Consider the following 11,608-nt stretch of genomic DNA (forward strand, 5'->3'; position numbering starts at 1 on the left):
AGGTCCTCATAGTTCAGTTGGTAGAGCACTCGCTTCACACGCAAAGGGATCGAGATCGATCCCGGTGCAGTCGAGATTTCAACCCCCCCCCCCCCCCGCCTCTTCTGAAGTATGGAATATCAAAACTACAAGTATAGGGCATTATTAAACAGCTTCTACAGCTTTACCCCAGAATCGCTCGGTTTTTGTGATCATTTCTGATCTAAAGCCTTCGACTTTTATTCACTTCTCATTGGTTTTTAAGGCATATAGTGTCATGAGATTTGGTCCTATTTATGCGTGTCTGCCCAAAAAGACACCAATTCATTGCGCATTTTTTTCTCTGGAGCACGATTTAAATACGCTGCAAGAGGTCGCTGTAACCAGTGCTGTAAATTAGTCCTGAAATCGAATAATAGTATTTCGTGGATTGTTTCCCTTGATACCGTGGCTCCACAAACTAATTAATCTCTGTTTTTAATTCGCTTTACCTCCTGAACTTGTAATAATACAATAATAATAATAATAATATAATAATAATAATAATAATAATAATAATAATAATAATAATAATAATAATAATAAATAATAATAAATAATAATAATAATAATAATAATAATAATAATAATAATAATAATAAATAATAATAATAATAATAATAATAATAATAATAATAATAATAATAATAATAATCGGAAGTCCAAGGTTTGAGAACCATGTGGGAAAGCGATATGATATTATATAATACAAAGCTAAAAAAGAAAGAGAGGGAGAGAGGAGAGAGAGAGAGAGAGAGAGAGAGGAGAGAGAGAGAGAGAGAGAGAGAGAGATGTGTATGTGTTTGTGTGTGTTGAAGAGATTAAGAGAGGAAGATAGAGAGTTAGAGAGGGAGATATATATATAAAGAGAGAGAGAGAGAGAGAGAGAGAGAGAGAGAGAGAGAGAGAGAGAGAGAGAGAGGGGGGGGGTTGGTGGAAAAGAGGAATGATGTGTGAATGAAATTGGAACCGTTTAAAATTATATTGGAAGAGGAGTGAGTAGTTCGAGTGAGTAACTGGATACATTTGAAATCAGTCTTAATTTGTTGTATTAAATTGGAAAGACGTCTGTGTGCATTGTGAAGTAAATTTGCTATGAAGATCATATTATTATAAGATCCACACCTCTCTGTTAATGTTTATCATATTTGTTCGAGCAATGTAAACCACAACATTTTGCGGATAATAAAGATGTATTACTATTAAAAATACAATTCCCCCCCCCCCCCCACCTCCACCAAGATCTTAAATTTCCATTTCACTCTCACTTCATCTCTCTCTACTTCCTCTATGTATTCATCTCTCCCTCTATCTATTTATCCATTTTCCGTCCTCTCTCTCTCTCTCTCTCTCTCTCTCTCTCTCTCTCTCTTCCTCTCAACCTCTTTCTCTCTCCCCCCCCCCCTTCCCGTGTAGATTATTTCACATGTCATGGTGTATTGTGCTCGATTTACATTCAATATTCTTCTTTTCTTTATCTCTCCCCTCTTTTACGTTTTCCTATCTCTCTCTCTCTCTCTCTCTCTCTCTCTCTCTCTCTCTCTCTCTCTCTCTCTTTTCTATCTATCTCTCCAACCTTGCAGAGTATTTCACATTTTATGCCTCAGCTCATGATGTGCACCCCTTCTACGTACATTCATTTATTTACCCTTTCACGTATATATTATTATTAATCTAGAACTATGCTCTTTTAATTAGTTTAGCGGCTGTGCGTGGTCAGTCAGTCCTGCTTGAGATGATGATGGTAAGGGGGATTACTCTCGGTTACTTGAAATTTCAAGTGTGAGTTATTTCCCTTTGTAGAGTGCTTTTGGCGTGGAGAGAGTAGAATTGGTGTGGGCGGGGCTCATGCCAGGTAAACTCTAGAGTGTTTCTGGCGGCCGCCAATCTAACTCTAGAGTCTTTTTTAGCGATAGAGTCATTCTGGCGTGCTACACCGGCTCCATGGTCCGCATGGCTCTGAAAGACTTCTTGTTGGGTAGTACGAGTACAATCTCGAAATGTAACAATCAATTTTAAGTTCTGGAGACGATGTATTAATGAGACAAACAAGGCGAAAAAGGTATAGTTTATAATCAGTTGTAAATTAAATCTTAAAATTTGAGCTTTTATAAAGTGCATAATCCACTAAACGTACTCAAAGCGCTTTACAAAGGGTCCCTAACCAAGAGCAACAGGAGAAAAAGGCTTGTGTGCCTTGACTGTTGCCATAGTTTGCATGTACAGCAAATCCACGAGCGGTTTGACGGTGTCCACTGCTGTTGGACTTTAGACAATTGTCCGGAATATCGTTTCACTTATCCTATAATTTCTTTGTATTTTGAGGCCGCCACTATTTTTTCGCTGCAAAATAAATGTCCTTTGTGGCGATGCATAGCCACTACCAAAGAGGGCGCTGGAACATTGACGCTTTTTTAAAACCTTACAATTAATTATATTAAATGAAGATTGTACGAAGGATAAATACACCACGGGACAAACGAACGTAAAACAAAAGAAATACGGTCAGCGGCAATGACTAACAAGAGGAATTCCCGAAAGTGAGGGTCTTATCGTCGATAGCGGACACGCGCAGTGAGGTGGCGGGATTTGGTAAGGAATGGGACGTGTCTATCTTTCTATTTATACACCTATGGTTATACATATTATTGAAGCGTGTCTATACTCGCAGCAACGACACATGCCCTGACAGAGAGAACGTTAACAGAGGATTGCGCATGCGTCTCGCTTATCAACTGAGGAAATCTATTGTATGGTTAATGAGATATCGCTATTTGAGAAAGCACATTTCAAAATGTTATTAACATGTTGACATGTTGCAAAGAATGAAAAGATAATAGGCTTTTAACTAAATCGGGCTGAACGAGACGCCGAACGCCGAACCCGAACGGATATAGCCTTCTCACGTGACCATGAACGAGATCTGGATAGTGAAGACTCTCAAGCGGTATGCAGCATCGGATCTAAGGTCACGTGATAGAGGATAGCTTGGGTTGCTGTTGGCTTGTGTTAGGGGAGGGGCAAGGGGTCAGTGTCATTCAATAGTATAGATAGTATGCGGTTAAACAGCTGATCGGAGTGGAAGTTTACTTCCGGGTGGCAGAAAGCAATGGAAGACAATGGCGTAGAATAGTAAAATATTAGTTTCTGTCGATAATCTTCCGTATTTTTCTGGTTCTAGACATAAATATATTTTTTTAAAATTTCCCGTTAATGATGTAGACCCCTATGCCATTTGTGAACACGACTGGTGCCATAATCTTTAGGAACTACAGCCAGTCTCATCGTTTGATGTAGCGAACTACCTCGTCACGACCACAAGTTTCTGTCTACACGGTCTACACATTTCACGGTAAGTCTGTATTATTTAATCGTTTCCCTATGCTATACCTATACTATGTTACACCATCTACGGCTAATTGTAAGATTTATTCTCAAAAAATCACAGAAGACAGATATGTCGAACCTGACACGGAAGATATGACCTGCTTCACGAGTCGTGATCATCTTAGTGTCTTAGTCTTAGTCTTAGTCTTCGAGTCTTAGTAAGTTTAGTCTAAGTCAGTCTAAGTAGTGGATCAATGAGTCTGTGTGGTTACATTCAAATTTCAACTATTTTGCCTTTAAGGTGATGAATTCCTCCGAATTCACCAAAGATTATAAATAATAATTTAAATTAAAAACACCAGGGCAGGCAATGACTATGAAATCAATGTGATCCCGAGTCCAAATCTAAACTGATATTATAATACAGTAACAAAACACCATGCCTATAAGACTGTTTTAAAAGCCCCACCCCATTCCAAGGGACTGAGCTTGATCCCGAGTGAATTTATTTTTCTCATCCCACTCCCCTTATCAATCCAGCAGTGATTGGGTAGCTGAGTCTGTTAGATCTAGCGGAAAGTACTTTGACATAGACTAGAGTCCTATCTAAAGGGTAGCAATTGCTATGGTCCGTTTCGCGCTTTTCAAACCAGGTTAAACTTCGGCTCCATTGAATGACTACTTTTTTATTCGATATTTTACTCAATCCCCAAACTATATAATTTTTAGCCCCACGGCTGATGTTGAGTTATGGAATTGTGTCTCTCTGAATAATTCTAATAACCTTTCAGATGAGTACTCCACATTTCACAGCAAATTTAATTCACTGTTGTTAACTAAATGTGATAACAACAGTTTTTATCCTCGAGTTTCAATTAATAATATTACCACCATTGCCACATTTTTTTTCAGGCTTACAGGGGACTGACTACTTAAAATCAGGCCTACAATGGATGGGTGACGGATGTAAAATGGGTTACGCCTCCTAGCTGTGGGAAAGAGGTACTAGTTGCTAAGCTAACCCCCCCCCCCCCCCCCCCGTTTTCACCTCACTTCTATGATTATTATTACTGTTATTACATATTATTATTTTGATTTCTACATTTATTTATATTAATCCATGCAGGATTGATAATAAGATATAGAGGTTTTTAACATATGGCTATATTCATTACAATGAATTTTCTTGACCTTGAATATGAATAACTTAAAAAAAAAAAGAAATAAGAAACTTCTTTAATAGGTTCAAGTTCTACTATGGGAGACTCAGTCGAGTCCTTGGAAAAGCCTCTTTACTCACATTTGCTCAGTCAGTGTGTTCGGACATAAACGTTTAAATGGTTATGCGACTCATGGCAGTCCCGTTAACTCAGTTGGTAGAGCACCCATTTCACAATCATAGAGACCGAGATATATCCTAGATGAAGTTAAGACCCCACCCCCTCCCCTTTCTTTTTTTTTTTTTGTACACCCGGCAGTAATTTGGCAATAGAAAAGCGCCCTATTCGAAGGGTAACAAGTTATTATTTTCACACTATAGAAACTGGGATGAAATCTGGCTCTATAGACCTAATGGTTCTGATGGACTACTTTCGGTGCTTGCGACACTATTAGGTCATTTTGAGCACAATTAAAAGCTGTTGCGAAATACGTAGTAAGAAAAATGGGCTTGGATCAAATACGGAGCAGAAGTAGATCAAAATTATTAATGTGCTTAGTTTTGAGATCGCCTAACAGTTCAATCCAGAGACGGAATACACTCAAATGTTTATGTTTGATTTAAGGGTTTTACTGCACTTGCGACGCATTTCAGCACCAGTAAAAAGGAATAAAATGGGATTGTAAAAATTTCCAGATTTACAATTAAAAGCACACAAGAAAAGTAAGACAAAGAGGAACAAATGTAGATTCCAAGAGAATGCTATCAGTGTACTAAGTCTGATAACACCCAAAAGTCTCATCCTGACACAAACACAGGTCCCCCCTAAGAGGAATACACTCAAACGTTCGCGTATTATTTTTTTATTATATTATATTAAGTTACGTTATGCCTTTTGCGCCGCGATATCATAAGATATCGTCGCCTAAATATCATAAGATATCGTCGCCTAGGCATTCCACGAAGGAATATATAGATAACTCATCAAACAAGATGTCTGATGTCAACGGGAATCACCCATGTTGTCCAAGTGAGCAAATTGGGGGTTAATAATCTTGCTCAAGGAAAAAAAAACGAAAGTGCCTGAAGCGGGGCTCGAACCTGGGTCATCCGGATCACAGTGCAATGCCTTAACCACTCGGCCACTTCGCCCCCCATATTATATATACACACATATATATATAATATAATAAAAAAAATTACGCGAACTGATTTACAAGACAAAAAAAATTTTTTTCCCAAAACCAACAATATTCATTTGACTGTTTCCCTCTCAGCCAATGACTCCGGCAGTCGAAAGGACAAAACCAAGTAATCTCATTCCAAGACAAGGACATAAAGAAACTTGGAAAACAATATAAGGGATAGAGGACATAGCATGACCTCTTGCCACCATGGGAAGTCAAAGACCCCACCCAGTCTATTGTTTATAAAATGTTAATTATAAATTTACAAAATAAATTTACATCCATTTGTCACCCTCTCATCTAAGGACAGGGGAAAAAAGCATGTAATCTTATTCCAAAACAAAGATAGAAAGCTACCTGAAAAAGGAATACAGACATAGGGGGGTGAAGAAAGCAATAATGACCTTGCCCACAATGGAAGGTCAATGACCCCACACCCAGGGTAGAAAAATGAGAACTCAGTCAAGCATTCACCATCAAATTGCAAAAGCAACGGATAAAACAAATTTTAAAAAAAGTCATTACAGTACTTTATTTTCTTTATTGTGCTCCAACTTCATAAATATACAATGGATTTCTATTTATTTGCCAATTCAAAAATATTATTAGGTTTTGAATATTATTGCAGAACATATAATAATGGTAACAGAAGTAATACTACTACTACTAGTAGTTATACTCCAACTAGTACAATTTTTTCACAAACATTTCGGGCAAAAGTAAAAATTTAACAGATGTATTAGTCTAATGAAAAGAATGAAAAGGATTACAAAGGTATATAAAATCAAGCATTATTGGAAAAGAATGAATAAAAAGTCTGACTGCTTTCTTTTCGTTTCAGGTTCGCCATTCCCAAAAATTGGGTTATAGTGGACTCTGTGTGTCGACAAGTGCTTTCTGCTCAGCATCAAGATGGGAACCTGAAATGTCTGTCTTCACAACCCTGTAAAAGAAATACCAAGATTAAGTTAATATATAGAGCAAATAGTACATTATTGAACTACCACCTCTGGCGTCTATCGTGTCACTGGGAATTTTAATTTTAATATGTTTGAAAACAAAGAAAACTTAAGCCCCATTTCCTCAAATACGCAAGTCATTCATTTTACAGGTCAAAATAATTTTTTTTAAAGTTTTTCTTTGACTTCAATTTCAAATGCCAATAGTGCCTGAACCTTATGATGAATTCCAAAATGGTTTGGCATATTTATGTGGAAATCTATTCTTTTAAAAAATAGAGTTGTGGATCACCATTGCTCCGTACAGCAAATGTTAAATATTTATCATTGAGCACAAAATTACTGGCAAACCTAAAAATTCTAAAACTATTTATTTACAAACTCTACAAGTAACACGCAAATATTTTAAAAACTAAATGTAATTCTATCACCTGTGGAATCAAACTATGTATGCTCAGAAAATCTGCTGTACTGTAATGTTCGGGCAATTATTGGCCTTCGCCAAAAAAAGAAACAAAAATAAGAACTGTATTTCCTACACCAGTATACAAAAAACACACATATGTTTTCTCTACACGGGAAATTCCATTGAGTGTTACAAGCGCTGCACCTAACCATCAACTTCTTGTAGATACTGCTAGCTATAACCAATAAAAATGGACAAACTTAGCCCATAATATTTTACATTTCTGGGAATGTTTGTTTTTTCTTTTATGCCATATAATTTATTATTTTTTTTATTTAATTTGTTGCCAGCGTGTGTATTTTGTACATACATAGGGAATACATGCTTCTGTAAAAAAACGTTTGATTGGTCATTCTGCTGCTCTGTGCAGATTGCCTTTTACCACAATGAAATGACAATTGGCTTGTAAAAATAACATGTAGACTATAATATTAATATATTCGTTTAGCTTAAGTGGCATAATTTAAATTTAAGGTTAATAAAACATTTCCTCCCAGATCTTAATAATTGAGGAATAAATCAATATGGGTGAACTCATTTAATTCTATCTATCTCATCATAAGAACACTTTGTCACTACGTTGTGTGGCCTTGAGCAAGTCACCTCAGCCCTAGCTCAGTTTGTGGCGCTGTGTTGCGGCAATGCCTGGGTTATTTCAGTCTCCCTTTAGAATAGACTCCAAAGACAAATTTTCCTAGAGGTGAATAAAGAGAATCTATATTTTTAAAATTTGTTACGCTATAGTCAAAGACAAAAAACCTTCAGAATTTTCTAATTGTGTATGAACTATCCTAAAAGGCAACCTATCCATAGCATAGAAGGACATGCTCACAATAGTATTAATTTCATTGTCCTCAAATTTAATGGATCTTCCTCTTTTATTAATTGTCATTGCCCATTCATTAAATAAAACAAAATTAATCAACATAATAAAGACAAAGCTTTTGATTCAAATGAAGTGATGTTTTTTGTTCAGTTATTCTGAAGTTAAAAGTCTTAAAACTCAACCATGTAAGCTTTTGTACAGTCTGGTTATTTGAAAAAAAAACTTCTCTTGATGTCAGTTCTTGCACCAACAATTTGGACAAACTTTGACTTCATTACTGGCTCACCGGACAGGCATTCCTTACATACCTTATGAGCAAATGAAGTCACTTTATATGTGCTCTATTCCCCTTTGTCTTATTACTTTCCTCATAGTCATAGATTTGTGTCTTAACTTTGCAATATGAAATATGATTTTGTGTCCTTTGTCTATTGTTATGTGCATAGATCGACAATCTTTTCACTCTCTATTCAACTTCCTTTCAACTGGCAATGCAATGACCTTAAAGTGTAATGAACGGCACAAACGTTGCTAACCTCACTTTTTACCCCCCCAAAAAATTGCTTGATTTGGACCTATTAAATTTTCTGAGAGCGAGATCTGCTTTTATATAGCGCATGCAATATCCACCCAAAGCACTCTACAAGATGTCCCAAGCCAACAGAAACATTAAAATTAACATGTAGGAAGAGATATCATGCCTACATAAATATTGTTTTAAACAGATACAATCAATACACTTACATTTACATGGTCAATGATTGAGCTAGTTTCTCCAATTGTTGATTGTTCAACTAGAGCCGTTGCTGCCTGCAGTCATTGCGTTTGTTCCTATCTTTAAGACATGAGTAATGGTCTGTTTTTTTCTCTGCCCCATGTCCAAGCTTTAACGTTGGAACCCAATCAGGATCAGTTTCATCCAGCAGTGATGCTGGCCTTCCTGTAAAGGCAAAAAATTGATTGTTGAAATATATTACCTCATTTCTTGCCTATTACAATCTGGTCCTGGTCCTTGTGTGGCTATGTGGTCTAGTGGTATGACACTCGATTTTGGATCGGAAGGTCAAGGGTTCGAGCCTCGCTCGGAGCATAGTTGAGTCCTTGGAAAAGGCTCTTTATTCACATGCTCTCACCGTACTCAGGTGTAAAATGAATACCTGGTCGTTTACAGCGTTTTCTTTGTCCGAAAAATTGTAGCGTCCCCTAAAAGGCGTCATGTCCCGTTCTACATGTTAAATGTTGCTGTTGACCAGGGACCCCTTGTAAAGCGCTTTGAGCACATTTAGTGGATATTGCGCTATAATATAAAGCTCAATTTTTTAATTATTTTTTTTTTACAATCCTTAAGCTTTCCGTTAAATTTACATCAAGCTTTGTCAAATTAGAACAAGGGTAGAACAATTATATAGTGCAATTTCCATTAAATGAAAATTTGTTCAAAGCGCTTTGCAATGGGTTTATAGCCAACAGCAAGACTTTACATGCAGGTCGAGACATGACGCTTGTTAGGCGATATTACATTTTTTCCGGAAAGAGACAATGCTGTTTAACAGGCCTGCATCTGCCCCCTGAAAAACTTGCCTGAAAATCCTCGAGCCGAAGCTTTTTCAATAACATGAGCAAAAATCCCCATTTCCCAGAATATTTTCTTAGAATTTTACCAATTCAATAGGCTGTTAAACAAAATGAAAAAGTATTTTAATTAATTTTTTGTTCCGGCAGAGCGAAATTGCCAGAAATGCCGGCAAATTTACAGGCCTATGTTAAAAGCCAGTTACCCAATTTATGCCTGAGTATGGTGAGAGAATGTGAATAAAGTTCCTTCCTAAGTTGCGTTTGTTCCTATCTTTAAGACATGAGTAATGGTCTGTTTTTTTCTCTGCCCCATGTCCAAGCTTTAACGTTGGAACCCAATCAGGATCAGTTTCATCCAGCAGTGATGCTGGCCTTCCTGTAAAGGCAAAAAATTGATTGTTGAAATATATTACCTCATTTCTTGCCTATTACAATCTGGTCCTGGTCCTTGTGTGGCTATGTGGTCTAGTGGTATGACACTCGATTTTGGATCGGAAGGTCAAGGGTTCGAGCCTCGCTCGGCGCATAGTTGAGTCCTTGGAAAAGGCTCTTTATTCACATGCTCTCACCGTACTCAGGTGTAAAATGAATACCTGGTCGTTTACAGCGTTTTCTTTGTCCGAAAAATTGTAGCGTCCCCTAAAAGGCGTCATGTCCCGTTCTACATGTTAAATGTTGCTGTTGACCAGGGACCCCTTGTAAAGCGCTTTGAGCACATTTAGTGGATATTGCGCTATAATATAAAGCTCAATTTTTTAATTATTTTTTTTTTACAATCCTTAAGCTTTCCGTTAAATTTACATCAAGCTTTGTCAAATTAGAACAAGGGTAGAACAATTATATAGTGCAATTTCCATTAAATGAAAATTTGTTCAAAGCGCTTTGCAATGGGTTTATAGCCAACAGCAAGACTTTACATGCAGGTCGAGACATGACGCTTGTTAGGCGATATTACATTTTTTCCGGAAAGAGACAATGCTGTTTAACAGGCCTGCATCTGCCCCTGAAAAACTTGCCTGAAAATCCTCGAGCCGAAGCTTTTTCAATAACATGAGCAAAAATCCCCATTTCCCAGAATATTTTCTTAGAATTTTACCAATTCAATAGGCTGTTAAACAAAATGAAAAAGTATTTTAATTAATTTTTTGTTCCGGCAGAGCGAAATTGCCAGAAATGCCGGCAAATTTACAGGCCTATGTTAAAAGCCAGTTACCCAATTTATGCCTGAGTATGGTGAGAGAATGTGAATAAAGTTCCTTTCCCAATGACTCAACTGCTCAGAACGGGTCTGGAACCCTAATCCTTCCAAAATGACGGTGATAACTATACCACATAGCTGCAATGAAAGTATCGGATCCCAAAGGACAATTTTTTAAAATTGAAATTATTTTATTATTATTATTGTCATATTTGGGGAAAATTCCATATGAAGGCCCTAATTCAATGACTATACGAAACATTATAACTAATAATCCTCACCTTGAGTTAAAATTAATTTCTAACTATGAAAATTATGAAAAGTTATTTTAGTGGATTGATAGGGGTCAATTGTTTCTTTCTTTGGATTAAAATTTAAAATAATAATAATAATATTTATTTTTGTCAGTAAAAAAATAACCATTACTATCATTATAAACTGACACTGGCAATCACTAAGCAGCGTGTTAAACTTCTGTCAAAAACTAGCATTTACATGTCCAACAGCGGTGTAGAAAAGCAGTTTGTTCGTGTTACTTTACAATACACCACCGACGGAGGAACGGAAAAAAAAAACTTAAGAAAAACGCAACCTTACTTTTAATATTTCTTCAAATGGAGAACATGTTTTAAAAATGCACAATAAAATAATCTTGACAAAGCATAAGTTATAAACTGGAACATTATAATTCTAAAATGAATGACCAGAACAACAGTGAAAGACTTCCTCATCTCATAAAAGCCAAAGCTTGAAAACGAAAGTAGCCCTATCACTATCGGTAATGAGGCATTTGGTTTTGATTTTGATTTAGAGTAAGTTGCACGAGAAATGCATGAAATATTCATGGTCCTATCTGATAACTAAACACAACAAATAAAAGATCATCCATCCGG

The 11,608-nt window shown here is 36.6% G+C and overlaps 3 long non-coding RNA genes across 3 annotated transcripts in view; 1 reads left to right on the forward strand and 2 right to left on the reverse strand.

Moving 5' to 3' along the window:
* Positions 1-3,058: 3,058 nt before the first annotated feature.
* Positions 3,059-8,074, forward strand: LOC144970570 (uncharacterized). Its single transcript, XR_013644990.1, has 3 exons — positions 3,059-3,370; positions 4,258-4,347; positions 6,533-8,074. It is a non-coding gene; the product is annotated as an uncharacterized LOC144970570 (long non-coding RNA).
* LOC144970571 (uncharacterized) lies at positions 6,213-9,034 on the reverse strand. The gene is made up of 2 exons (XR_013644991.1): positions 8,687-9,034; positions 6,213-6,634 (listed from the first exon to the last, which is right to left on the reverse strand). It is a non-coding gene; the product is annotated as an uncharacterized LOC144970571 (long non-coding RNA).
* Positions 9,035-9,705: 671 nt separating this feature from the next.
* Positions 9,706-11,608, reverse strand: part of LOC144971773 (uncharacterized) — a 2,633-nt gene continuing 730 nt past the window's right edge. The window contains exon 2 of the long non-coding RNA XR_013645182.1: positions 9,706-9,893. This is a non-coding gene — a long non-coding RNA (uncharacterized LOC144971773). The remainder of the gene's footprint in view (positions 9,894-11,608) is intronic.

This window comes from Berghia stephanieae, chromosome 4, assembly GCF_034508935.2.
Source record: "Berghia stephanieae isolate SIO BIC M18660-M18661 chromosome 4, UCSD_Bste_1.3, whole genome shotgun sequence".
Classification (NCBI taxonomy): domain Eukaryota; kingdom Metazoa; phylum Mollusca; class Gastropoda; order Nudibranchia; family Aeolidiidae; genus Berghia; species Berghia stephanieae.